Source organism: Castor canadensis, chromosome 15, assembly GCF_047511655.1.
Source record: "Castor canadensis chromosome 15, mCasCan1.hap1v2, whole genome shotgun sequence".
Classification (NCBI taxonomy): Eukaryota; Metazoa; Chordata; class Mammalia; order Rodentia; family Castoridae; genus Castor; species Castor canadensis.
Genome location: NC_133400.1, coordinates 860,548 through 886,687, shown reverse-complemented (window position 1 = coordinate 886,687; position 26,140 = coordinate 860,548). Strand labels below are relative to the sequence as shown.

At 55.5% G+C, this 26,140-nt stretch overlaps 1 protein-coding gene across 6 annotated transcripts in view; it reads right to left on the bottom strand.

Annotated features, from left to right (window-relative positions):
- Positions 1-26,140, bottom strand: part of Cbfa2t3 (CBFA2/RUNX1 partner transcriptional co-repressor 3) — an 84,509-nt gene that overhangs the window by 44,335 nt on the left and 14,034 nt on the right. The window contains exon 1 of one of the 6 annotated variants that reach the window (XM_020173560.2): positions 14,837-15,030. The exons of 4 other annotated variants lie outside the window; for them this stretch is intronic. The gene's annotated coding sequence lies outside the window, so the exon portion shown is untranslated. Of the gene's footprint in view, positions 1-14,836; positions 15,031-26,140 lie in introns of those variants that run through there. One more of the 6 variants, XM_020173559.2, reaches the window with a different exon arrangement.

Here is a 26,140-nt window from a genome sequence, read left to right as displayed (position 1 = left end):
TTTAATTAGATTTCAGTCACCACATGTGGTGTGTGGTGACCTGCTGCTAGGGCAGCTTCATGGCGCCATGCAGTCAGCACACATGCAGGCAGGGAGGGGAAACCGAGCCTCCTGGCCCAGAGGGGTGGCCAGACCTGTCTGGACCCGGGTTGTGCCAGGACCAGGTGCTGCCCATTCCCAGCCAGCTGCTTGCTGGGTCTGACCCCAGCCTGGCCCACCCTGCCTCCTGGGACAGCAGTGGCCTGGGGAGACATCACCGTGAGCAGGCTTGGGGCCACTGGTAACCCTCTACCTGGAAGCAGCATATCCTTTCTCTGAATGTGAGGAAACAGCCTCTCCTGGAAGGGAACCCTGCCAGCAGATGCTTCCTCTTGGTGGCAGGAGCCCTGCTCCCTACTGTGTGGCTGTGGCTGTCACAGCACAGGCCAGGGCCTTGCAAGGGAGAATGAGTCATTTTGATTCTTCTTTTTCAGGTAGGGGGACTAAAACATACAAAAAAAAAAGTGTTTTACAAGACTGCCTTTGCCATTGTTTATGTAAACAGGTAAATTGTTTCCTGCCTCAATTGAAAACATCTGCCACATAAATGAATACCAATTAACTCATCCTGTTTTTAATTACTCTGTTAATTACACACAGACAGCGGCAAGGATGGTGTGGAGCAGGGGAGCCCTGCACCCCCATTTCCCCTCCCCCGCCTGGCAAGGATCCGAAATGTGTGTGGCTGGTGATGGATCAGGGTGGCAGGGAGGTGGTGGCAGCCTGCCAGCCGGGATTTCCTGATCCGGGCTGCCAAGTGGGCACCTCCTCCCAGGATCTCCCTGGGTGGGGGCCTGGCCCTAGCTGCCTGCATGTCCTCCTGAAGCCCAGGACACTGTCTTCAGGTCCTCCTGACACCAGAGGCACCAGGGGAGACCTGAGTGTGCCCCATTCTCAGCCTCTTCTCCATCTCACTGGGGAGGCAGAAGCCATTGGGCAAGAGGCTAAGGTTTCTCCTGGTCAGCCTGTCGTGGTGCTGTCATGGGGGTGGTGGGATAAGATTTGGCCTAACAGGACCCCTGAGAGCTCTGCATGCTAGTGATGCTTGCTGAGCGTGTGCAAGCAGGAGTGCTGGGGGGGGGTCTCAGAGTCCGGGCTGTCACTGAACACAGTCCTCTGAGTACCTGAGATGCTCACCCACTGCTCTAAACCAACTCACCCGGTCCTTCTTCCCGAACAGCCCTTTTGGTAATAAAAAGTTACTTATTCACTTGCTTCCAAGGAAGGAGGGAGCCTCACCCTGCCCCTCTGAGGTGCACCATTGTGCCCACCTCTCAGACATCAAAGCCAAATCTCTCAGAGGCAGCAGACTATCCAAGGTCAAATCCCCAGATAGGTGGGAGTCAGGGGCTGTTCCTGTGACTCGCCTCTTCCCCAGGCCTGCCTATCTGTGGCTGACAAAACGTTGGCTTACTGAATTCTCCCCATAACCTGTGAGGTTGTTCTGTTATATGATGGTGATGAGAACATATGTTATAAAATAGCTTCCATTTTACACATGGGGCAACAGAGGCTCAGACACAGTGAGCAACTATGTGTGGCACACAGCTACAGTAGGACAGCCTGCTCCACACAGGCCCCAGCCCTCACGTACATGGCTGTCCAGCTCCAATGCGGTTCCCACAGTGTCCCTCGTCTCTTACGTTTGTCAGTTGTGGAGAGAGAGGGCTGAGCAGCTGCTCAGTGTGCCAGAGACCATGTAGCCGGCAGGCAAGGGAGATGGGTACAGCTTGTGGGTTTGAGATCAATGTCTGCTTTCTGGCATGGGGTCCCCTGACATTCTCACTGTGAAATGGAGGGGTCTCCCCACATCCTAGCAGGTCTTTCTGCCCCTGCTCCATGTTTGTTTAGCACCCCTGTGTTGCCCTGACGTTCCCCAAACAACAGGGTCCAGAGCCAGCTTGCTGTTGGAACAACCTGCACAACAGACTGGGCCCAAAGGGGCCCATCCGGACTTTCTGCAACCCATACTTCCTGCCAGCACCCGCCGGCCACTGTGGGGGTCTGGGCCGTTTCTTGGTGGTGGCCTTTTAACCAGTTTGAGCAATAAACCGTGTCTCCTGCCACAGCAGCTGAAATCGCAGCCCTGCTGTTGAGGGGTAGAGGCTCCATGCAGCCTGGTCCCAGGGAGAGCACACAGCTCACCACCTGTCCTTGCTGATCTCAGGCCTGACAGCACAGTGGGCGCTGGGCCCGGCGGGGTGGGAAAGAGCCTGGCGTGGGGCTCTGCACTGGCACCTCCTTGTGGGGGAGCCTCTCCCAGGGCAGCCAGAAGACAGAATCCTGTCAGGCCTGTCCCAGGGCTGCAAGATACCTTGCTGGTACGGGGAGGCCACAATACCTGAGGGAGGAGTCCAGAGTCAGGGCCATGACTTTGAATCATAAATCACACAGTAAGGAAGACCCTGTGGACCCCTAGGCTCACCCCACCCAACCCTGACCCGAGCAGCAGACTGAGGCCAGGCACTTAGTTATCCAGACCCAGTGGTCATTGTCACATCTACTTCAATGCTGGTGACCCTGGGCAAATGTCAACCTTGCTATGCCTTGATTTCCCCACCTGCACGACAGCCATGATAGTAGCTGTGCCAACTCTGGAAGCCACAGCTAGCAGGGGAAAGGGGCAGGTGTGGAGGCATGGAGGCCCCAGATATGTGACTCCAGTGAGCAACACAGGCCATGGCCACGGCAGTGCAGGCCACAGAACACAGTAGGAGGCTCATGGTCCTGAGCCGAGCAGCTCCTGCTTGAGTGGTGCAGTCCTGGATTCACCCTCCTGGTGCACCAGTCTAGGGCTCAGCTGACCACAGGTTTGGAAAAAACAGTCCCATAGCTAAGGCGCTGAGTACAGAGCCCAGGAAGGTGGGTCAAGCCGAGGTTCTCGGGGTGGGGGTCAGGGCAACCTTAGGAAGAGGACGAGGAAGAGGGGCAGCCCCAGGTAATAATGGATGGAGCCTGGTGTGGGTGAGGAAGGCTCAGTGCTTTGCCAGAGACCTTGAGATGAACATAGAGGGCGCAGGTCCTGCAGAGGGGCTTGGGACAAGGCTCGTGACTCTCATGTGGAACCTCCACAGCAGGGGACACAGGGCTTCTGGCCAGACCAGGGCCGGTTTCTAGACTCAGCCCATCAGATTACCTGGCCAGACTCTTGGGGCAGCCCTGGCCCCACAGGTGTGTGGGGACACCTGTGGGTTGAATGAGTTAGACATTCAACCAGGGCCAAACCCTGCTCCCTTCTCACTAAACATGTTTTCATCCAGGGCCACAAAATCTCTTCCCCACCATGGGTGTGGGTGACAGGGTGTGGGGCAGGCAGTTAAAACAGAGAGACAGTCTTGGAAGAGATTAGGACTTTCTGTCACCCAGCACTCATGGTGGTGGCCTTTAGGATGCAGGTGCCCATGCATGGTCTCCCCTCTGCACCAACCAGCGTGGCTTCACACAGAGAGGGTGGGAACCAGCCTACAGTCACACAGCCACTGCCTTGACCTCTCACATCCCTCACCCGGACACCAGGCTGGTCTGAAGTGGGTGGAGAGTGTGTTTCCTGTCTGCCCTGGCCAGTCCTTTCTCCATCGCTGCCTTGGGAAGGTGCCAGGCAGGCAGATGGGCTTGGCGCTGGCGCTGGCACTGGTGCTGCCACAGCTGGGAAAGCAGCTGCTCTGGGGGAGACGCAGAGTCGGCTCTGCCTCCCAAGCAGGAACCTTCTGGGTGTTTTGACTCATTCCACCAACTGGTCTCCCGGAACCCCAAGGAGATGTGGGGTGGGGCCTCTCCCAGTCACAACAGCCCCCAGGAAGGGTGGCCCTGTCTGGCTCTGCTCTCTGGGAAAGACTCTTCCTCCGAGAGGGACAGCTCTGGGCTGTGGAAGAGCCTCCCACTTCACAGTTGGGGACACAGAGGTTACCGAGCGATCTGAGGTCACGCCGCTGGTTCTGAACATGAGGCCCTGACTCCAGGGTCCCAGGGAACCCCAACAATGTATTATCCTGGGGCTCCAGCATAGGCCCAGCTTCCACCTGCCCCCAGGATGGGCTTCTTGGGGCCAAGGGAGTTGACCACAGGGTGTCCACTCCACGCAGGTCAGTGAAGCACTGAGGAGAGGCCACAGTGTGCCAGGCAGGGAGAGAGACTGCATCCCCAGCAGGACTCCATCAGCCACCCTCTTCTGCCTCACAGGGAGGTTGGCTCCCAAGGGGGCCCTGCCCATGGTCCTTGCCATGTCTGGGAACTATTTTTCCCATCAGACGCTACACTGAGGGAGTGGAGAGTTATCACAGGACGCACTGAGGACAGGTCCATCACAGCCACGTGAACACCGTGCTTCGCTTCTCAAGAGCTGGTCTCAGGGGTGAGGAGTGAGCCCCACTCAGGGCATGGATATTCTAGCTCCCAAATAATCTGAGCTTCCCCCCCCGGGTGCTGGGGATGAACCCACGGCCTCTCAAATGCCAGGGTGGCGCATTGTTACCACCAAGTCACACCCGGCCCTGAGAGAACAGCTCCTTCCTACAGTCCAACCTGATAACCCTAATCCACCAGCTGACTGCAGGAGCCCCAGGGCCCCGGAGTCCCAGTGAGCCTCCCAAAGTCCAGCTGACCTCCCAAACTCGGTGTCTGCTTCCTGCTCCGGTGTGGGGATGAGTGACTGTCCTCAAGTCCCAGTCACCAGGCCTAGCTTTGAGGTGTGTTTTGACATGGAGGTTTGTCACACATCATAGCAAGATGGATGACCTGCGGCTGTTCCAGAACCTTTATCTCAAGTGTGTGATGAATGTTCACCCCACCAAGCAAGTGGTTGCAGGGAGGCCAGTGTGTGGGATATTCCTTAAGAACAGGCTGGCTGCTGCCCTGTGATTCAAGGGTGGGGACTCCTGAGCTCTGGTTTCCCGTCTATAAGACGTGACAATAGCACCTTATGCCGGGGGTTGGGTGGGATTACTTTGGATCAGGCGCATGGGTACTTCCGCACCAAGCGGGGCTGGCAGGAAACACTGTTCCTTCATGCTTTGTTATTATGCTATCGCTCTGCCAAGCCCAAGTCCTGATAGCACCACAAGGTGGTCCCCATTCTGGCCCTCCATCACTTCCCATCGCTCCTTTCCCTCCCTCTCATCCCTCGGTGCCTCTCCATCCACAATGCTCTTTGCTGTTCCTCCAGTGGCTAGCCACACTCCTGCCTCAGGACCTTTGTAGGTCTTTGTGCCTCAACGATCACTGGCTCCCTTCCCTTCAGAGGCCTCAGCTCAGAGAAGCCAGACCTGAGACAGCCCTTGGCCATCCACAGCCCTGGGTGAGACACCACTCCTTGTCCCCTTTGTTCCTTGGGCCTCCCAGGCACAGCCATGTCCACAACGCAGCATTTGCTGGATTCTAGACTGGCCTGTGGCAGGCATCACTAAAAGGACAGGACAGGACAGGCGCTGCCTACTGAGCTATGCTCCAACTGAGGGTGGGTCTCAGAAACAGCAGCAGGAAACCCAGGTCCCCAAAACTGCCCTTGCACTTGACTGAGTCTTTCCTGTCTGTAAGCAGGGGGAGATGGTGGCTGGAAACTAGGCACCCACATGCCAATGTGGGGAGTCCTATGCAGCACTGCTCTACCCAGAGTCAGATCTGGACCCCAGACTCCCTACCACTGGGGCTGGTGTCACCACACTCCCTTCACCTGTCCTGTCCCATGCAGGGGACATCATGGGAGGGAAGACTGGATCTCTGCTACACATTAAGAACCAGGCTGCTTTCAAATTTGGATAAAAATTTAAAAAAACGGGGGATCCGGGCATTGTGACTCTACCTAATATCCCACAGGCTGGAGGGGATGGGTCACAGAGAGGGGCTCCATCTGTTCTGCTCCCCCAGGTCCCCCTGTTTCTTGTGGGGCCAGAGCTAGGCTAACAAGGGAGCTGGAGACCTTGAGTATGGGGCGCCTAGGTGAGGGTCAGTTCTAGCCTGTGGAGTTTTGGTGGCTCCTGGATGGGGAGCAGCTGGGCTGCACTGTGAAGGGAGACCAGCCTGGGGGAGACTGGGAAGCAGAGAGGAAGCTGAATGTCAGGCATTCCCCACCTCGCCACCCCCATCCTAAGCCTGGCATCACCCCACACAAGAGCAACCGGGCTGGGCCACCCTACCTGGTCCAAGGTCCAGCTGGTTCTGAGTCCCCAGAGGTGAGTCTGTTGCCACTGTCCCCTTCTGGAGGTGGGTCCCATGCCCTCCCCCCACCCAGGTGGCACCTCCACCCAAGGTCATGATGTGGAGAGGAGCCACGGGACTCTGAGGTCAGCTCAGGAAAACCTGTGGTCCAACACCAACCTCATGTGCCCTGGACACCTCCAGGCCAAGTTGAGCCCTTGCTGTAGTAGGTACAGTGGCTAAGACACCCATGAGGCCCAGACGAAATGGAGCAGAGACACTGACATGCTTAGCTCTGCCCTGCTCCCACCCCAGGACCTGAGAGCACAGCAAGACAGCTCCCGTGGGGTAATCTGTTCTGCACAGGCCTCATGGCTCAGTCCTGAGGGAGCTGCTTCAGGGTCACCTGGTTCAGGGATCCCCCAGCCCTATTCCTGCACTGTTGGCTACTGCAATAGGAAAACCAGCCTGGAGAGAGCCCTGGAGGAATATCTGTCTGGGAAGGAACAATTCCAGGTTGAAGACAGAGAACCCAGGTTGGCCCCAAACTGCCTCCTCAGCCCCAGTACAGAGTCCCTGTGGGTGAGATCCAGGGCCAAACAGGGCTGGAGGCAGACATGGGGGAACACGTAACCACATGGGATCAGCTTGCAGGCTGACTACCCACTCAAATAACCCTCCCCAGGTCCCAGTGGGACCTCCCCAAACTAGCAATAACTGCAGCCTCTCACCCCACAGCAAGACACTGCACCTGCAGAACAGATGGACAAAACCCCACTGCTGCAGAGCCAGTGGGAGGGAAGATGGGAAGAAGCAGACAGCACGGCATGGGCGGGGGGACAGTGTTGCAGAAGCGCAAAGCAGGGGAGTGGAAGGGGCAGGTGGCATTTGAACAAGACACCAAGGAGAGGAAGGTAGGAGCCATGCATATACTGGGCTGTGGGGGGACAGCATTCCAGGCAGCATGCCTGGCACATTCGGACAGCAGCAAGGATGGCAAAACAGAATGAACGGTGGCGGGGTGCAGGGGACTGGGAGAGTTTGTGTGGTATTAGATGCCACTGTTCAGCTACCTTCCTGGCAGATCTCTGAGGGCCTCTCTTGCAGAAAGGACCTGGGGCGAGGGTAGGAGCAGCAAGGCCACACACAGAATCCGGTTCAAACCAGGAGGGCTGGAGAGCAGGGCCAGCCAGATCCAGTGACTGTTTTGTGGAATGGATTATAGCGGGCTAACCAGGTTCTGTTCAAACAACTCTCCCTGGGCACCAGAAGCCAGCAGGGCATCATCACCTGTGGGAGGGGCCATGGGGCTGCCCTAGCAGGTGTGGAAGACCAGGTAACCACACGGCTCTGGCTGCCAGGTAGGCAGTTCCTGTTGAATCATCCCTTGAAACCCAGGGGACAACAAGACCCAGAAAGTCTGCTTCTTGGGCTCTACCCAAGAGAAATAAAAACATGCATCCGTGCAAAACTGCACAAACGTCCAAACACAGCACAATTCATAACAGCCAGAGGGTGGAAACCACCCAGCGTCCACCAGCAGACGATGAATACACAAAATGTAGACTGTCCACACAGTGGAATATTATTCATCCATAAAAAGGAATGAAGGGTTGGCACACAGTAATGTGGATGAGCCTTGAGGACATGTGAGCAAAGTAAGTCACACTGTGAGCTGACATGCTGTGCACACACACACCTGCACACCCGTGCCTCACACACATGCACACACCTGCACACAGAGGCCCCTGAGGCAGCGTGTCACAGTCCAGTCACTGTCCATGGAGAAAACCCTGCCAGATGCTCTTGCAGCATGGTTGCCGTTCCCACCTTCTCCAAGTACACAGGCGAAGCAGCTTCTGGGGACACAGGAGCCCAGGAGAGGAGCAGCCTCTGGCTTGGGCTCATACCAACAGTGTGGTGACTGACTGAAGAAAGCAGCCACTCAGGCCGGGTCCAGGGGTCTCTGGTGTGGAACAAGAGCCAGGAGACATCCATCTTCTGGATGCCCACCATTCAGAGACTGGTCAGGTCCTTAAGTGCACAAACCACCAGCTCACGTCACCCTGGCTGCCCTCCCCAGCTCCTCCCCTGGACACTGCCGGGCTTCCTCTTGGTCCTCCTTCTGCCCACAAGATGTAGCCCCTCCCCAGCGCAGGGCCTTGCTGGCCCCCAGGACTTGGGATGAAGGCCAGAACCTTTTCTCCTTGGCCCTAGCCTTCTCTCCTTTCCAGGGGCCTCTACCCAGGTAGGCCCTGCCTACTCCCCTCCTGCAGGGCCACCCTGGGTACCCCAGGACACTTGCACTACCATGCACCTCGTGCCCAGAGCCACATAGTCATTTCACACTGTTTGCTCAGCTGTTTGGTGGGTTCCCTGTCCCTCTGTCCTGTGCTGTCCAGTGTGGCTGCTGTGAGTACAGGTGGCTCAGATACACTAGCCTGAGTGGTGGCTGTGACAAGCACACCACACCTGTGTTCCAAAGTCACCTGACCACAGAAAAAGGTGCTGTGTTCTGAAGCCACCATTTTTATATAAATCCTGAATTAAATAACATATATTACAAAAGTTAATTTTGCTCGTTTTTTTTTTTTTCCTTTTTTCGACTGGCCACTAGGCAATCTGAATGACACAGGTGGCACTGTCCCTGGAGGGTGGGGCTATGTCCCCCATCACATCCTTGACAGACAAGGTCCAGGTGGGTCCAGGGGAAGCTACTGTTGAGAGCACAGAGCATCTGAGAGTCACCAGGGCTCACAAAAGCAGCAAGAGAAACTGGCAGGTGTGGTCCCAAGGCCCCGTGATGCATGCGAACTGGCTCTGCACCCAGCCTGACCTTGTTGGTTATCTGAGCTCCCAGGAAGGACATGCTCAGTCCCAAAGAGCAGGTGGGGGACAAGTGGCACAGTGGTGGGCAGGACATGTGGAGAGGCTGCAGCCTATCTGACCATGGCCACCAAAAAAGGGCAGCGAGGAGAGTGATGCAGCAAACAGAAACCCTTTCCACCCTCTGAGGGGAAACACATGGGACACTTGGGGCAGAGGGCTGAGGTGAGCGGGTGTGAAGGGCAGAACCAATGTCACACTGGCCACGGTGTCCTTGGCTACCACCCAGTGCCTGGTGGCGGGCACAGAAACACCTGTGCACATGCAGATGGAGCAGGCAGAGCCCCCCTCCTGCCCACTATTCAGCGCCCTTCCAAGGGAGCTCCATACCAGACGCTGACCTGCAAGAGTCAAGCACCCCACGCCTCTGTCCACTCAGCACAGCCACAGCCCAGACACGGAATGCTGTCCCTGCCTAGGGCCGGCAGCTGGCTCTCTGTTCTGACTATAGGTGAGGAAGGACACCTGTGGCCTCTGTGCCCCGCAGTCCAGGCTGGGCCAGATGAGCTGTGGACTGCTGGAGAAGCTGAGGAAAGAGGCAGGCCACAGAGTGCCCAGGTGGCTCCTAGGGCCCTGCTGTGGCTCTGGAGCCAGGTCTCAGCTCCCTACAGGAATTCAGCCTCTGTCACTGAACAACTTCAGACTCAGCCTCAGTTTCCCCTTCATAAAGTAGTGCTCAGGAGCTCAGGATGCCCAGTGTGCCCAGCACCAGAGCTCAGCTCCCAGTTTGCTGGTTGCCCCCATGATGGGAGCAGGGACACAGGGTGTGGGCATCTGAGCTCTGCTGAAGGAAGAGGTCATCTCCCTGGCTCACCACTTGCAAATGGACAGAAACACAGCTTCCTGTGCAGAGCCAGTGGAGAGGCGGAGAAGGAAAGGTCTGGGGATAGCCATCTGCTGCTCACGCCCACATTAGATCCTGGAAAGGCACTGGGTGTCCCCCAGAAAGGGGATGTGATAGCCATGTCCACAATGACGCTGATAGTCTGTGCCCCCCAGAGACACCTCATCACAATTTTGGGACACAGAGAGGGCGATAACCTGCTGAAGGTCACGCAGCTGTGGAAGCAGATCCAAATTCGGGTGGAGCTCAGAGAAGCTAGAGTGTTGTTCTCCCCACTTTCTAAGGACAGGAGAGGGATTTCCCCTGTCCGTAGAGGGGGCTGTGCCTCTTCTGACACCTCCCCTCCACATCTGGAAGATGGGATCCACTTCAGCCAGAGAAGTTTCCTCTGCTGGATGGTTTCTCATGTACTCTCCTGGATGCTCCAGGGGGGTCAGAACCCCAGGCTAGGCCTCCCTGAATCCCACCCATCACCCAGGGCCACTAGGGTACACGGGGGCGGGGGGTGCACCCTCCTGACCTGCCCCATGAGAGTCTGGAAGTACCTCCCATCTGGCCTCCTCCTGCCACAGCCTCTCCATGTGGCTTGTTCTCTGCTTGAGTAAACAGAAGAACGCCCATGACGGACATCCTTGCACCTCCTCCTGCCACGTCCACCTGGCTGCAGCCTCAGGGGCCACCTGGAGTGTATCACATCCCACAGGGGACGAAGCAGCCCCGGGGGAATGACAGTGAGTGTGGACAGGGAACAGGAAGAGAGGCAGGTGGCTGGAGCCTGCGGTGAGCTGCAGGCTGTGCTGCCGGCACCTTGGCCTGAAGAGACATCTTCCTTATTATCACCAAATTCATCTCTGCTTTCCTTCCCTGTGACATCTGGCTCCCCGTGAGGTCCCCAAATTATAGAAAGCAGAAGTCTAAACTTCTGTTTTAGTGCCTCAGGAAATGTGCTGCACGCAGAGAGGCGGAAGCCGGCCTGGGCAGGTCTCTGCAGTACCCAGCCAGCCGTTCCCCAGTCGGGCCTGGCTGTAAGAAGTGGGAACCAGGAGCCCAGTGTTTACCACCTCCAGCATCCTGAGTTTCCGCCCAGATGCCAGGGCTCTGCCTGTGCCTCTCCGGTGAAGCCACGGGGCTGTCTCCAAGCCAGGATTCTTCCAGACACTGAAGCCTTTGCCTGTGTTTGCACTCTTGGCAAAGGGCAACTCTGCCCTCAAATCCAGCCATGTGGATGCTGCATGGTGGGTGTGGGGAGTCCCAGCCTGGGGATCCTCAGAAGCACAATGGGGTCTCCCCACTTTGCCCAAGAAAGTCGGGCAAAGTGATCTCCAGAAAAGGACTGGGGGCTGTCATTCAGTGACTCAGTTCCCGGGGAGACTGAGAGCTAACAGGACAAGCTAGCAAGCAACTGTTTGCTTGGAACAGCAGTGTGTGGTCTATCCCACCTGGCCCAGACTCCAGGCACCTTTGTGGAAAAGAGCCTTGGGCCCTGTGAACTGTCTGAAAATGAGCCCTGGCTCCTGTGGACCTCATAGAAGACCCTCCATCATGAGTTTTAATCTCCTCTTGCCCCCTCCCCTCCAATGGATGCAAAGGGGCTCAACAAATGGTGATGACCAAGCCACCCCTGCTGGCCCCACACAGGCTGGGTCGGAATTTTGGGGGAAAGCTCAGGGGCTATCCAGCCTCTGGCACACAGAGGAAGCAGTGCAGATGGCCAGCGTCTGGCAGATACACTACAAGCCATGGACCAATCTGGGTCTGGAAAAATGAGGCAGCAATAGCCGCTCCAGGGTTGCTGCGAGGAACAAGAGAGGTGTAGTAGTCTGATGTTAGGCCTGCCCAGCCTGGGCACCAGAGCCTGCCCAGCCTGGGCACCAGAGCCTGAGTCTGCACTGTTGTTAGTATTTGACCCCCTGCACCACATGGAGTAGGTGTTCAATCAATATTTGCCCAGGGAATGAGCGATGGATGGCAAACACTCCCTGGGGCCAACCTCATCCAGGAAGAGCAGCAGCAACGAAGCCACACCGTTTACCAGTCACAGAGTTCAGTGTCTGGAGGTGACATTGCTACCTGGACATGGTTTTCTACCAATAGCTGCTGAAACAGCCAGACAGTGTTCCAATGGCTTCTGGAGAGTCTTGAACAATCTTCCTCCCCAGCATGTCCAGGTGCAATCAGGGCCAGGGCAGCTAGAGCCTCAGAAGGGTGGGGAACAGCTAGGATAGGCTGACCTGGGGTCTGCATGAGCAGACAGGGCAAGGGTGAGGTGACCCACCTGTCACCGTGGGCCCTGAGGTCTATGACAGCTGCACCCTGCCTGCCTGAGGCAGTCCAGGAGAGGTTGTAGCACCAACTCCAGTCACCTGCAGCTGCAGCTGCCTCAGGTGTAATCAGGAGCTCCAAGGATACTGACGGGCTGGCCAGGCATGAGGACCACCAAGTACAAGCGGTAGGGGCCCACACTGTAGACGAGGGTCACTTATTCACAAAAGAGGCTGTGGCCACCCAGACAGAGGCGCAAGCATTAGGCTGTCTGTGGTAGCCACTGTTCAAGAAGACACTGTGCAACACGAACACAGTCAAAGGCTGTTAGCATAGCATAGCAGCAGGACGCAGAGGGCCAGGGCAGCCAAGGCATCGCCAGTTCCTCACCCAGGGCACCACCATTTCTGTACCTACTGTGTGCCTGCTTCTGGATTCTGAACACATTTGCCTGTGCCCAGGAAGGAATTCAGATCAATTGAATTCAACCACCATCCTGCTACCCTGGTGTGTGGGAGGCTACGGATGAATCAGAAAACCCCCAAATCATCCTGCTTATGGTGCAGCTGGGGAAAGGAACCCAGCTGGGGGCCCCAAAATGATTCTGAAAGGTGGCAGGAAACACCTCACCTTCCCTCACACCCCAGGAGACAACTGGGAAGTCGGGTCCTCCAGCGTGGCAGCCTGACCCACTCTGATCTTGTGGATTAGTGACCCAGCCTGCCGGCGTCTCCAGACCCTTTCCTAGGAAGGAAAATTAATTTCTTCTAGTCATGCAGAAATGAAAATATGTGGAGCCGAATCAGAGACATTTCCTGGAGGTGGTAACTCAATTTTGTGGATAGCCCGGTGACAGAGGAAGAGTTTGAGAAGCCGGAGGGCCTGGTGGGTGGCCCACAGCAGCCCCACAGACTGTCCTCGGGGGAGGTGTCAAGGGACATCCTCCACTCACCAGCCCTGTGTTCACATGTAGCAAAAACGCTACTTACTGCTCACATGACCCTCCCAATCACACAAAGATCACAGTCCTCCTGAGAGACGGATTCCACTAGAAAATTGGTCCTAATGTGATATTCCCCCTCCCTGCGTCTGTCTAGCTCCCGGGTAGCACTGAGCACCACATCTGTTCCTTCTGCTCTCAGCTTTTCTTCTTTCTCTGCTTTTCCCTCTCAATGCACAAGAGTGGCCAAGACCAGGCAAACCAGTCCCAAACAGCAAAGCTTTGCAGGCACAGTGTGGTGCTCAGAACGGCCCGCCCCACCAGCCGCTCCTGGCACCAGCCAGGACCAACCACGTTTTTCTGGCTTCCAACATCCAGAGGGGGTGTATGGGGGGGTAGGGGGCAGTTAACAGTGTGACCCCAGTGTACTCCTGCACCAGCCCTCCATGCATGTGGTCATAAATCACTCACAGGGTCTTCCTGCCCCTTCTACAGGGAAAACATAGGCCAGGGGTGGCCTTGGATCCAGACAGGTGAGGCTGGACTCTCTCAGGCCAGCCTCTACCTTCTGGGGTTTGGGGGAGACAGGAGAGTCTCAGCCTCGAGAAGTTTCTCAAACCTTCCAGGAACTTACTAGGGCAATGCCAGGCACAGGGCACGCCCTTCTGTCTCCAGCCAGCCCCCAGCCCTGAGCGGGGCCCTGGGAACCTCCTGTTTCTGAGACTGGAGAGGAAATGCACACCCAGCCAGACATAATGAAGCGACATCCTGGCCACAGGGTCAAAGGAATGGGCCTGACAGTTACTCAGATCAACCCCACAAACAGGAGCAAAGATTCTGTTTTAAACATCTTTGGTTTTTTTTTTTCCTGGGCTCTGGGGCAGGCTGACAGTCAGTTAACCTGAGCTCAAATGGTGGGGATACAGTTTTATTTGGGGGGGGGCCGGGGTCTGCCCACCACTCCAGTTAGGGAGCCAACATACACCAAGTTCAGGGTTGTGTTCAGAACCCAGCCGCTCTGAGCAGGGTGTCACCAGCCTGGCTGCCTTCTGCTCCACCTTAGTCAGCCCGACTGGGGCTGAATTTCCAGCCATCTGTCCCTCCACTCGGCCCACACCTCCCTCCCGGCTGTTCCCACAGCCTGGCTCCTGGCCTGCCCTACACACAGATGGACGGTTCCCAAAGGCTGTGAGCAGGATGGCAGCCCCAGGCTGTGCTGGAGGCACCTGGCTGTCAGGACCCCAGGGAGGGTCAGTCAAAGAGCCCTCCCGACCATCAGGAGGGATGCTCAACCACAGACTACTGGGGGCCTGCTCTAGGGACCAAAACAAGAGGGGGAGGGGCTAGGGAGAGCGGCAGACCCTCTTCTTCCAGCCACCTCCTCTGTCTCTTCTAGGGTGGCCCTCTGCCTCTTCAGTCAGCCGGGCTGCAAGCCTTTGTCAGGAAACCGGGCACCCCAGGGGGGCCGGCGGGATTCGCACCCCGCACACAGCTCCCACCTTAAGTTTAACCACACCCCCAGGCGGGTTAAGCTCTCTGCTCACATGGAGGGTGCACTCGGCCAAACGGGTGGTCACCGGGTTGGCTCCACCCTGCCGTGGACACCAACTTTGTAAAGTCAGGGGCAGGGGCGGCATGCGCTCCGCGCGGCTATGGTGCGGACCCCGGGACCACAGCCGGGAGCAGAGTCGGGTGACAGCGGCAGCGGCGCGCAGGGTGGACGCGGCACTTACGGTCCGGAGGTCCGGCGGGCGGCAGGCGGTCGCTCCCTCGCAACCCGGTTTCCGAAGTGGCTTTTCCTTCGCACTAGGTCCGCACCTCCGTAACTTGGGGGCGATCCGCGCGCTGTCTTCGCGCGCCGAGGCGGGCTTAGGCGCGCGGCGGGGCCAGGGCGCACGGGGCGGCCGCCTGGGCCATGCCGGGTGCGCTCAGCCGCCCGCGCGGGAACAAAGCGCGCACGCCTCCCGGGCGGTCTCGGCCTCCGCGGCCGCGCCGGGTCCAGCCGCCGCGCCTTTGGCTCGGCTGCCGCGCGCTCGCCCGCGCGTCTCACGGGGCCCCGCGGCCCCCGCCCCGCGCGCTCCGCCCCCGCCTCCCGCGCCCCGCCACCGCCGCTGCGCCACCTGCCTCCTGCCCGGCGCCCATCGCGCTCGCTCCGCCCCGGGGCGCCGGTCGCGGGAGAGGGGCCCGGGCTTGGTGCGCGATGCGCCGGAGAGGGGCGCCGCCCAACGTCGAGAGCCGCTCCCGCCTCCGCCACCCCGGAGGCCTCGGAGCCACAGGGCGCAGCCGGCGGACTTGGCCGTGGGGCCGGGCTCAGGACGCCGGGGCCTCCCTGAGTGTCGGGGCGAAGTGGGGCGCGCGGGCGGGGGCGGAACGTGGTGCGGCGTCCTGCAGGGGCTTGGGGCCGTGGAGCGGGAGCTCCGAGCTACTGTGCGGGGTGTGGGCGGCGCGGGGCAGCGCGGGCTGTGCGGGGCGGGCCCCTCGCTGCGCCGCCCCCAGCCTCGCTCGCAGGCCGCGCCCCGGGAGGGCGGGTGGCCGGGTGGGGCTCGGGTTGAGCGCGCCGCCGCGCACACCCACCTCGGAGAAGTCCGCGGCCACCGGCCTCGCAGCTCTGGGAGCCGCGGCGTCTGCGCCCGGACGGGAGCTGGGCACCCCTCCTCCGGCCGCCGCGCCCCCCGCCCGCCCGCCCCCCTGGGCTGCCCTGGAACGGGGCGCGCTTCCGCACTCTGCCGGCAGGGGGCGCGCTCCCCCCGCCGCGCGCTGGGCGTCGTTCCCCGCGGCGCCCGGTGACCTGCGGGGGAGAGCGCTGCATCCAGCGCTCCCCGCCGCCCCAAGGCCTGGCGTTCGCATATGCTTTACATTCGTTTGCATATCATTCATTTTAATGTCAACCTGCAGAAAGGCCCCAAGCCGCTGCCCGGGCCTCTCTGCTACCCACTTTCTCCTCTCCTCTCTGCCTGCAGCTCCCCATCTATCCCCCCACCCCAACCCCGCTTTGCCCCTTTTCCTGGAGTGGCTGGTGACGCGGCTAGTGTGTTGGCCTGATTAGTGCATTTCGGTCAACTCGGCGTTCTTGTCTTTCTTTCCCACCCCGGCTCACACACACTTTGTTCTTTAGACACAAGCGGGGTCCCGGAGTCACCATCTTGGGAGAGAGAAGAGGCCAGAAATTTAGGGCAGCAGGGTCTTGATTTGCATCTCATTTGGCACAAATCTGCATCTGGAGACCCGATGCCCCCAACTGCCAAGTATAAAATCTAGCAATATGCCCCAAACTGCCCCTCTCCCCTCCAGGTTTGCTGCACTGACCCGTTTTCCCCCAGCTCCTGTCCCACTCAGGACTTAGCTCTGCCGCCTTAAAACAGAAGTCCTGTCTCGCCTTCCTGGGGTCACTCCTAGGAACGCTGGGCGGGGGTCTGGCCAGTCCCTCAACCTCATGAGCTTCTGTCTGCAGTGAATGGTTTCTAAGTCCAGCTGTGCTTCCTGAAAATTGCATCACAAGTGTCTGAGACCTTCGTTTTCCTGGTCTTTAAAAGGTGCTTAACCATGGTACCTGCCCACGTAGGACTGTGTCCCAGCCTCTGGAAGAGTGGAGGGTCCTGAGCCCATATCACAGAAGAATGTAAATCTATGTGTTGGGTATGTGGCTTGACACCATGGAATTTAGGCACCAAATTTGTTGGCACCAGCTCCCTCACGTCCTGGGCTCCCAACACCATGGAGTTGAAGAAACACCACTACTCTGTGTGTCACTGAGAAAGGAACAAATGCTGACAGTTATAATCACCAAATGCCTCCAGATTCCAGAGATGTGACAAAGAAAAAAGTGGACTAGGGTGGGTGATTCTGCAGTGAGCAGAGCTCTGCAGCCTGTCTTAGGAACTTGTGGTGCAGGGGGCTGACTCTCACAGAGCCTGAGAAACAGAAAGGGGACCCGGGCTGGGTCAGGCTGGGCCTTGGGCCTCCATCCAGTGCTGATGGCACATGTGTCATCTCAGGTGTTTGGACCTTCCTGTGTTCAGTAACCAGGGTGTGACTTCACCAGGGTGCTCACAACCATCAGCATGACCCAGATAGCAGAGACCACACTCCAGGCACTGTATCCATCAACCTTCCTGTCTGTCTGAGAGAGCTGTGGCTGCTGAGCTGGGAAGGGACACTGGAGGCCCGGAGGGCTCCTTTGGGCTGAATGGTCAGCCTGAGGCCCGGTTCAGTCCAGACTACCCACATCAGAGTTGCCATGGGTCTTAACAACCGCTGACTGCTGGGCACAGTCACTGGTGGAGAGGCCAAGGCTCTTATCCACTTAGCTTTCCTGTTGCCTCACTATGGACCAGCTTCTTTTACTGGAAATGGCCAAATCACAGCTGTTGGCCCTATGGTGTGACTTTAAAGGGGGAGATTCCTACCCTGGCCTGAAAGTGTGTGCAGTCAGTCCAGCAATACACTCACCCACTCGGGCCCAGCAAACCATTATGGCAGCTTAGAGGCAGGGAAGTGGAAGTGAGGAGCAGTAGGTTGGGAAATTGGAATGACCCCTGATTCCAGTGTGTTGAACATCTATAGAGGTAGGAGCTAAATTCAGTTCAAAGGAGCTGCCTCTCCTTGCTTATGGCATTGCAGCCTCCCCAAGTGAAGCTAACTATCTACCTTCATCTAGCCCCCTCCTCCATAGAGGTCCCCCAAGGGCAGTGCAAACAGGTGCCAGCCCAGGTGCACTGACTCATAGCTGGGGGCTCTCGGAGGCCACCCTACCATGTTCAGGAAAGCAATCTCAGGACTCCAACCCCTCCAGCAGCACTTGGGTTCCTTTTGCCGCCCCCCCAGAAAGGTACCCACATCTGATTTCACTCAGTTCCCCGCAGCCCCCAGCTCAGGATTTTGGTGCAGATGAAATTTATCGTAGAAATACCTGTGCCTAGCATCCCTGGACCATATTTCCGCAATGAAGGGCTCTTTCCTCTAGCACACAACAAGACCTGCTGTCTGTGGTGCCCAGGTCAAGTGGCAGCCACCTGCCCATCCCACCTGGCTCTCCTGACCTTGGGAGGTGTGTCTTGCCACTCCACTAGCCCTGGTCTCTCTGATGAGAACAGGGGGCCCACGTTGCTTGGAGACCTGCATGTCACAAGCAGGTCTTTGGCAGGGCTGGACTCTAACCAGGCCAGGCTGGCCCAGGAATCCTGGCCATCAACTGCTGGGGCCCTTCAGCAATGATTCTGAGTGACTATGGACCCCTACAAACTTTTTTCTGTTATATCTAAAAATCTTCAACAGGGGTTTAAATAGTTGGCAAAACTATGCATGCTGGCAATCTACAAATATAGATATTTTCAAATAAATGGTGGCTAATCAAATATAAATATCAGGATGGTTTGATAGCCAAACTACCCATTTAAAAATACTTGAGTAAGTTCTCCTTAAATACCTGAATTTTCACTGTTCTCTACCCCAAAATGAGCTTTTAAATTTAACACCAAAAGCATACTCTATGAAAAAAAAGTTTGATAACTTGGATATCATCATTAAGAGAATGAGAAGACAACACACAGACTGGGAGAAAATATTTGTGAGGCACCTATCTGGGAAGGTACTGTGCTCTTCACAGTATGCAAAGAACCCCTAAAGCCCAACAATAAGAAAAGAGCAAGATACGGTGGCTCACACCTGTAATCCCAGTTACTTGGGAGGCAGAAATTGGGAGGACTGCAGTTCAAGTACAGCCTAGGGGAAAGAGTTTGTGAGACCCCATTTCAACCAATAAAAACTGGGTGCAAAAAGTGGTGCGCAGTTGTCATCCCAGCCACATGGGAAGTGCAAGTGGAAGGATTGCGTTCCAGGCCAACCCCGGGCATAAACATGAGAAATACCTAAAGCAAAAATGTCTAGGGGCATGACTCGAGATAGAGCGCTTGCCCAGCAAGCATGAGGCCCTGAGTTCAAGTCCCCAGTACCCCCCAAAAAAACCAAAACACTCCTTAAGTTAAAATGGATAAACAATCTGAGCACATACTTCTCAAAGAAGAGCTACAGATGACAAGTGAACACACACTATCAGGCCGTGCAAATTAAGCCAGCAGTGAGATGCCTCCACCCACCTCGAAACACGGACAGCACCAAATGCTGGGGAGGGTGTGGAGCCCAGGAGCGCTCATCTGTTGCTGGCAGGGATGTGGAATGGTAGTTTGGAAGGTCTGGCAGTTTTTTACAAGCTAAACACTCCTGCCATACAATCCAGCATTCCTGTTCCTTAGTATTCCCTAAGTGAGTTAAAAACATACCCACAGAAATCTGCCATTACTACAGCAGCTCCATTCATTACTGCCCACAGTCAGAAGCCATGAAGCCATCATTTGATAGGTAGGCAGTAACCTGTGCTACATCAGACAGTAGGTTTTATTCGTCTGTAAAGAGAAATGAGCTGTCAGACCATGAAAAGACCTAGAGGAACCCTAAGTGCATATTGCTAAGCAAAGAAGCCTATCTGAGCAGGCTGCGTGCTGTGTGATTCCAACTCTGTGAAGTCCTGCAAAACGCAAGGAAAGGGCTGGTGGGGAGGAGGAGCAGGCAGAGCTCAGGGCTTTGTGGGCGCGAGGTTACTCTGGGGGAAAGTGTCCTGTGCTGCAGGTCATTTGTCCAAACTCCCAGAATGTCCCTCCCACCCAGCAACTGAAGGCCCATGGGAACTGTGGGCTCTGGTTAAAAACAATGTATCAGTATCGTGAAACATTGGGTCAGCTCATCCACTTGTCCCAAATTCACACCAGTGCAGGGGTAATGCAGTCCAGAGCCAGGGGTGACAGCTAAAGAACTCTCTTTTCTGCTCAGTTTTTCTTTCTTTCTTTCTTTCTTTTGAGATGGGGTCTTGCTGTGTAGCCCAGGCTGGCCTTGAACTTGAGATCCTCCTGTCTCAGCCTCCTAAGTGCTGGGATTGCATATGTGTACCACCATTCCCAACTTCTGCTGGCATGAAGCCAGAAGTTTTTCTGCAAACCCAATACTGCTCCCCCAAAGCCTGGTGCCATGGCTTAAACCTGTAATCCTAGCTACTCAGAGGTGGAGATCAGGAGGATCATGGTTAAAGGCTAGTCAGTTCATGAGACCTCATCTCAGCCAATAAAAGCTGGGTGCAGTGGTATATACCAGTCACCCCAGCTATGCAGGAAAGTATGAATAGGAGATAGCAGTCCAGGCCAGCCCAGGCATAAAGTGAGACCCTATCTCAAAAATAAGCAAAGGAAAAAGGGCTGGCAGAGTGGCTCAAGTGGTAGAGAGCCTGCCTAGCAAGTGACAAAAATATAGATATCAATAATATTTTTTCATATAAATAATACGGCATATGAGAAGTTGAAAAGCATACATGAATAGATTGCCATCTAATACCTCAATTTTGTACAGCTCTTCCTGCTCCTTTAATTCATATTCTTATTCCAGCCAACAGAATTTTATCCTTAGCTGGGCACAGTAGTGTACAACTGTAATCCCAGCACTTGAGCAGCTAAGGAAGGAAGATGGAGATTTTGAGACAAGCCTTGGCTACACAGTGAGACCAAGTCTCATAAAAAAGAATTTATCCTAATGTATTTTCATTTTTGAAAGTCCTCACATTCCTCCATCACACACAACTGTGTAAATAAACTGGAATGTCAAGATTTAAACAGTTTCCTGAGTTATGTTTATCCTCTGCATTGGATTACCACGCTAATTATTGCTAGCATCCACCCGATGAAAGCAATGTGAGCTTACAATACATTTTGGGGATGATTTAGCAAAAAAGTAAGTTTTTGTTAAAAATATCCCTAAAAGAGGGATGGATATTTTTTTTGGTAATTATGTATTTATGCATGAATATTACTTACTGCCAGAAAAAAGATAGGGTTTGACATTAACTCCATTCCTACTGTGTTTTTCTGATGTGAAAGCCAGAGAATTTATATCACATAACCAGCAGCTCTGGATGGACATTGTCTCCCAGTGAAGTCACTGTGACCTCCCGCTGAGAGGTGCCCAAACCATATGCATGTTGGTCATAAAAATTATTTTCAAAGACTATCAGATGACAAATTGATTGTGTCCACTTTCAATTCTGTTACATGCAGCGTAGAAACTTCCAGAATTGCAGAAAAGGTTTGTTTTCTGCAGGAGGATAAGGCTCTAGACGTTTTGCCCCACAGCTTGTGCTGAGGAGAAAAGACTTCCGGTCTTTTCACTCCCCTCCCAGCACCACGGCCACTGGCCACCCTGTCATCTGATGACCTGGGGCTGAGGACCTCAGGTTCTGTTTCTCCTCCATACCCAAAGGCAGAACTTCAGAAAATGTCAAGTCCAGCGTTGGTGACAGTGCAGATACAGAGTGCTCACGAGTGACATTTCTTTATGTGACATCCTGGCCAGAGTTATCAAGAGCCTTAAAATCAATCCAGCAATTTGCACACTAGGATTTATCTACTAGGAGGGCGTTGTGGCTCGTTCACTGCACTGGTCCAGCAGTGCAAAGTCAAAAGTGTTACAAATGTCCACCTAGAAGTGATGTTGCACGAACCCTACACCTCAACATGGAATACCGCACGTCTAGTTAACAGCCGGCCGGCAAGGGACATGTTCGTGCTCTGTTGCTAAGCAGATCGGGGTGACAGGGGCCGGTAGAGGCTGGAAAAGGATCTGAGGGGGAGTCCCAGGCACCAGCCCTAGACAGCAGGGCCATGGTTGGAGTGTCCACTTTCTGCACCATGGTGGGGGCTCCTATCTGTTCCTTCTTTCCTTCACTCTACTCTCTGGCTAGAGGAAAGTCACTGCAGCTCTCAGTAAACTGGGAAAATGATTGCTGCCGACAGTCTGAATGTTCTCGCTTCCTCTCCCTCCCCACCTCTCTCTCCTTCTCTTTCTCTCTCTCCCCCACCATCTCCCAATCTCAGATGAGAGCCTGTGGAGCTGGGAAACATCCCATAGGAGAATCTGCCAGTTCCCAGTGTGACAGAGTGCCAGGGAGCTCGGGGCATGACACCCCCAAGGAAGCAGTAGTTTTCCTCAGACGGGGTCAGGACTTTACACATGTCTTCCATAGTCCCACTTCCCTTGCAAAAACAATGTCTACTGAGGCTACAGAATACAGTGTGAGAAATAAACACCGAAAATATTAGGAGAAAACAGAGTGCCTGTGTAAGCTTGTAATGAAGGGAGCACGGAGGTGTTGAGAATGAGTGACACAGACCTGGCAGTGTAGCACGGCACATTTTTGTGCTCCGTGGAGGCCAGCACAACCCTGAAAGATGAGGGACAGGTTTCGAGGGCCCAGCAACACATACCCCAAGCGACTTGTACAAGAGACCCGAAAATTGCTACAAAGAAGTAAGGAAAACACAAACACCCCAAATAAAAATGGGCCAAGTATGTGACTAGGTCAGTCCACAGAAGAAATACAAAAGGGACAGCAACCCCAGGACACTTTTCTGCTCCTCTTCCTGCAGTCTGGCTCCCCTCCTGCTCCTCTGCCACCTGTGTCTCTCCCTCCCTCTTTATCTGGATCCGTCTGTAGTTTATCTGCTCCCTGTTTTCCTCTTCTCCAAGACAAGGATCAAGTCCATCCACCCTCTGCTGCCTCTCCAGGATCTGACACCGCTGCACACACTCAACAAGCATCTGTTAAGCAACTGTGTGACCTCGTTTCACCTGTACACCACTACTCCAGAGGTGACATTATTCTTGTCTTATCTTCCCATCTTCTTTTCTTTTATTGCATGTTGGATTTTCTATAAGCACACTTTTACTTTTGTTTTTTAAAATAAGATGCAATACCAGTTTGGGCCTTGTTGTTGTAGTACCAGGATAGCTGCCAGATTCCCTGCTGTCCCTCTCCCCAGGTCTGTGGCTTCTCTTCCCCTGCTCAGGTCACAACTGCTCTGTGGTCCCAGGGTGGGCACTGGGTTCAGATAAGGCTCCTCTTCCTGGCAGCATGTCTCTGACCCCAGCAATTGGTGACAATGTAGGCAGGTGACCACCTGACCAATCGCTACCCTTCCCTGGGATTTTTTGAGCCAACAGGAAAGGAAGAATATTTTCTTTGCTCTGCTTGGGAGACAATCCCAGAACTCCCAGAGCTGTCTGCCAGGAAGACAGCTGGAGGTAGGAAAAGGGTGAGCACTGGGCTGCTGTGATCAGCTGTCCCTTCTGCCGTTTCAACACATTCCTGTCCTGTCTGCCCCCCTTAAGCTGGGTTTCTGTCACCTGCAACCCCAGTGTTCTGACCACCCACCCTGTGGTTCCTTCCAAGTCCCAAGGCATCCAAAAAGAGCTAAGTTGGAAGGGGCTCTGGGCAGCTCAGCACCTGAGATAGAAACAGACTTGCAGGGGGCTGCATAAAAGCCATGGTGGCCCATCAAGTATCCCAAGATGGCCAGAGATCTCCAGACACCACACGTCTGCAGCTCTGACGGCCATTCGTTATCACTGGAGCCAGGACCGAAAGCTGGGAGCTGCTCCTCTCCCACCTATCTCTGTGTGAGAGGGAGCTTTCAGGGAGGTGAACCTGGTGCTGTCACTCCCTGCCTCAGATGAAGTCCCCATTCCTGAGCTGCCTTCCCCATGGCCCTCTGAGCTCCAGCCCCACATACATACCACCTGGAATATTCTATCAGCAAACCTTTTCAGGCAGGTTCCTGCCTGGCCACCATCCCACAGGGAAGTTTCCCTGCCCTGCCCCTGACCTTGCCAGCCTGACCCTGCTGCTCATGGGTCTGTAGGTTCTCCTTGAACAAACACACAGAGGCTCCAATGCTTCAGCCTGTGGCTCTTGCCCCCTGGGACGCCGGGGTGCAAAGTAGCAGGATTCCCGCACAGGGGTTCTGTGAGGATGACATCGTTGAACGAGCAAGGATCGAGCAGATGGCCTTCCACACCACAAAGGATCAGACGAGGTTGTGGGGCCGGGGCTATACCAGGGAAGGGGTCTCCCCTCTCTTCCTAGCTCCGTGGGTCCCCACTCAGTCCTTGGTTCCAACCTTATCAGTATGTCCTCGGGCTCCTTCTGTGACTGCCAGTCACAGCGTACAAAAAGAAAGGCCATGTCAGAGGTGCTACCCTGGGTCTGGAAAAAGGGGGGACAGTTGGGAGACTCAGCACACAAGGTGAAGAGACTCTGGACCACTGGCTTTACAAACAGGAAACTGAGCCTTGGAGAAGGGAGGGCACTGGGTCCATCCAGATCTGCCCTTGAATCTTACGAGGTGGCTTCGGTGTGAGCCCTGAGAGGAGTGTGGCTAGAGCTACCAGGGGCCTCTAAAGGGCTCTTGTGCCACAAAGACCAGTGTACCCAGGGGAGAAAAGCTCTCATGCAAAGCAGTACAGGAGCCACCCCACCAGACTCTCCCCCACTTTCCCAGGAAGGCTTGCAGCTACTGTGGCCATGTGACCAGTTGCAGAGGCTGGGAGAAAGGTCTCTGTGCCATGTGTCATTCTTGGTGCCTTCGGGAGTGCTGGGCCCTGGGTCAGTGCTGAAGGTCTGATGTCAGCAGCTGGTCAGTGATTGTGTGTGTATGTGGAGAGCTGAACTAGGGCTCCAGTGTCCATCCGTACAGAGAAGTCACAGACCTGGAAATTGTGTCCAGCAGGCATGAAGGAAATGTGGCAGCAAGGTGTGACTGGGCTGGGAGCTGACTTGGGGCAGCAGGGAGAGTCTGAAGGAGATGAGATGTCTCTGTTCTGAGGCTGTGTGACCAGAGGATGGTGAAGTGCCTTTCATTGCTATTCAGGGCCCAGGACTATAATTTCTGTCTATTGAAGTCGTAATTTACCCCTGGGAAAATAAACATTTGGGTTTGTTTTCCTGACTACATTCCATGAATCTTAATCACACAGTCTCTGAGTTTCCCTGAGGGGCAGGCTCCTCTCCCTTGCTTGGCCAGGGTTCAGCTCCACCTGAAGCATCTGCCTGGGTCCTGCACTTTCTTCTCATGGACATGGGAGGTGGGCTTGAAGAGACTGGCTCTGAGCAGCGTGCTGAAGACACCAGAGGGGAGGGACAGTCTTTTCCTTCTGGGAACAGAGCTGCCTTGGTCATAGCGGGCGCCATGGCCATGGCTACACTGTCCTGGTCCCAGAGCTGGATTGTTCACATGTCCTGGGGGCAAGAGGTGCAGCCTGGGATGCTAAGTTTGGGGACTGCACTGGGACTGCTGGTGGCACCTACCTGTTGGGTAGGTGCTGGTTGGTGGTCTAGGCTGAGCAGGAACCATTAGCAGAGCTGAGAAGCTGGGGGAAGAGGGGCCACTCCACTTGCTTCTTTGTTTCCACACTTGCCCTCAGGGCCAGCCAGTTGCCCACTGCCTGCTTCCCTCCATACCACCTCCAGCACTTCTGGACAGTCGGCATGGCCCCCAAAGGTACCTCTTCATGTTCTGCCTACAGTCCTGTTGGTTCGTGACTATGTGTGCAACACTCCTTGGACTTGCCTGAGTGTGGTCTCGCCATTTTCAGGGGCTACTCTCAGTGACCTCTTGCTCCAGGACCTCCAGTCCCTCCTCTGAAGACCCCTATCCAGCCACCAACCCCAATACCCCCACCTCCCATGTCAGGACTCCCCACACCATAATGGCTCACCTATCAGAATGACTCCAACAGGACAGTCTCCCCTGCCTTCCCCCAGGTTGAGCACACAGCCCTGCTAACCATAACTGCTGCTTCCTGACCAGGCCACAGTGCCCTGTCCCCTGGGAATATGGGAAGGGACTCTGGGAGGACATCAGAGAGTGGGGGAAGGCAGCTGCCAGAGGCTCTGCAGCTTCCCTAGGCTGGTCTCAGCCCCTGAAGGTCAAATAGAAGTTCTTATAGAAAATCCAGAATCCAGGTCTTGCTGGTAGCCTGCTTGGGCAAGGGTGAAGACCCTCATTCCAGCAAAACCCTGCCTAAGCAGAGCTTCCCAACCACAGCAGGGTGGGAGAGGGCTTCAGCCATCTTGCCCCAGCCTGTCCCTAAGGCTTTAGGGCTCTGTTCTTTCACTGACTCCAGGGACCTCCCCCAACCACAGCATTGGTTCTATTCTTGCC